The sequence below is a fragment of the Delphinus delphis genome, chromosome 4, assembly GCF_949987515.2.
Source record: "Delphinus delphis chromosome 4, mDelDel1.2, whole genome shotgun sequence".
Lineage (NCBI taxonomy): Eukaryota > Metazoa > Chordata > Mammalia > Artiodactyla > Delphinidae > Delphinus > Delphinus delphis.
This window is the reverse complement of record NC_082686.1, coordinates 82,793,202-82,795,601: the sequence shown is the minus strand read 5'-3', so window position 1 is coordinate 82,795,601 and position 2,400 is coordinate 82,793,202. Positions and strand designations below refer to the sequence as shown.

Below are 2,400 nucleotides of genomic sequence, written 5' to 3'. Positions count from 1 at the left end.
AGTGTGTCTTCTGATTCTGCAATTTTCTTTTGTTTCTGTAGGACTTCTACTTTCCACCATTTCCCAGTCTCCAAGTAATGCTTCCCCCTTCTAAGCAGCCTTCCTCTTCCTAGGAGTGGAGGCTTTCCAAGACTGTTGTTTTTGGTTCTGTGCATTTTTGAGCCTCTCCTATATTCCTCAGTGGCCAGTGCTCTGGCCTGCCAGGTGGCAGACCTAATCTCAGTCTCCCTCCTGCCCTCACTCCCTTCCTTCCTTCCTTCCTACAGGTTTATTCAACACTAAACAATCTCTTCCAGATTTACTGAGGTGGCCGACCACATCCACAGCCAAACACACCTTTAAATTGGAATTCAGTTGCTGACCCAACCTGGCCTTAGCTCTCCTTTTGGCACCAGAAAGCACAATGCTTGGTCTGTAGGCTTTTCTGTCAGCTTCCCCCTGTGTGAGTCTTGCAGGTTGTTCTCCCTCCAGAACTTTGGGCTGTGGCCAGTCTCAGGACGGCTGCAGTGCAGGATGGCAGGCCCGTCTCAGGGGGCAGATGGAGGCAATCACAGAAATACTGGATACCCTTGCTGGTAAGGTACCAGTAGAAATGTCTCCAGGCAAACTCTTCCTTCCTGTAGCCTGGTGATGTAAGACAGTATGGCCTTCATGACGTGAAGACTGGGAACATTCTTGTCTGCCAGCTCAGGGTGTTTAGGCATGTGGGCATTCTTTTTGGCCACCATCACCCCCTCCATTAAAAGGAGTTCATAAATGACAAGCAGGTCCTTCTTGGGCATCAACATCACGATGGCTGCTGCATCCAGGGCTGGAGCTGAAGAAGGATTCTTAGCATTCCTCTACTCAAGATGAGACCCTCTCTTTTTGAAGTGGTGAATTTTATTCATGTTCTTCCACTGCTAGGATTCCCCTGAACCCATCCTTCTTCCCTGCAGTCTTCACCTGACTTTCCAGTTAGAGCTCTGGAGTGAGCTCTGGAGCCAGCTTTGCTGATATCATATGTTTAATTTGCCTCTTACATGTAAATTAAAGTTTGTGGAATCTCTGTCTTGTAGTTATGGTATAGATATAGATTATATGTGATTTGAGTTGCTCTCCTTGTTAGTTTGTGTGGGTTTTGGTGGTTGTGTGAAGAGTTGTGGATGTAAGAAACTATGAGTATCCCATGGGAACTCAGTTGAGTCATTTTTAAAATCTTGATTTTATTTATTTTGGAAGGCTTCCTCAAATTTATAGTGATTCTTGACTGACTGCTCCTATTTAAGAGTGTGGCACAAAAAGGATATCAGGAGACTTGTGTGTGTGTTGAGTTGGGGGTGGGCTTTGCTTTGGGGTGATTGTACAGGAGCTGGCCATCATGCTGGGGATCCTCTAATGCCATAATGTGCAGTTCTATTCTCTGGGCTACTCATTTCTGTAGGGAAAGAAACTCTATTCTCCTCCCTAAAGGATGGATGTCTGGTTTGACCACAGGGGAACTGGAGGGAGGGGAGAATGGGGGGATTGTTTCTATTTTATATAGATTTTAATTAGCCTCCTTATTTTCAACCCTACTTGCCCTCTGCTGTTCTACTCTACTTGATTCCTTAGAGAACTGAACTTCTCTGACATTCTGTAGGGCTAAAAAGTTCTTTTCTGTATTTTTTCTCTCTGCCAGTATTCTAATCTGCAGTTTCCTTTATTCTGCTACTTTACTTGTCACTCCTTCTTTTGCTTCCTGTCTTCTAGAATTTTGTCAAAATCTCTTATCAGCTGATGGACCTCCTTTCATTCTCTTGTGGCTGTAGGTTTATCCATGTTTTAGTCCTTCACTTTAATTTTAGCGAGGATGTGGGAGGGAATGCAAATAAACAGAGATGTTTAGTCTGCTATTTTTAATTAGAAATCTCTTCTGTTAGAGTTTTAAATGTTTAAAAGAAAAGCATCCCTATTAGGAAAGGAAAGAAGATGGTTGTTCTATGGTTATAAGAACCACCAGGAGGTAGATGTGATCCTGACCGTTGCTCCTGGCCCAGACGGCAACCGGATGTGGTTGGGCCTGAGGACTGAAGGAGCGTCTACCTGCAGTTCACAACAGAACTCACGGGGGAGGCTAGAACTGAAGACCCTGAACCTATCCCTGGAGCTGAAACTCCACATCCTACATAATGTAATGTTGAAAATATCTTTACCTTAACAAAAATGTAGTTATGTGCAGAAATAGAGTCACAGATGTAGAAAACAAACTTATGGTTACTAGGGTGGGATAAGGGATAAACTGGGAGATTGGGATTGACATATACACCCTACTATATATAAAATAGATAACTAATAAGGACCTACTGTATAGCACTGGAAACTCTACTCAATACTCTGTAATGGCCTATATAGGAAAAGAATCTAAAAAAGAGTGGAAAT

At 43.4% G+C, this 2,400-nt stretch overlaps 1 pseudogene; it reads right to left on the bottom strand.

The window, feature by feature from the left end:
* Nucleotides 1-298: 298 nt before the first annotated feature.
* On the bottom strand, nt 299-788 carry LOC132424168 (small ribosomal subunit protein eS10-like; annotated as a pseudogene).
* Between the last annotated feature and the right edge of the window lie 1,612 nt (nt 789-2,400).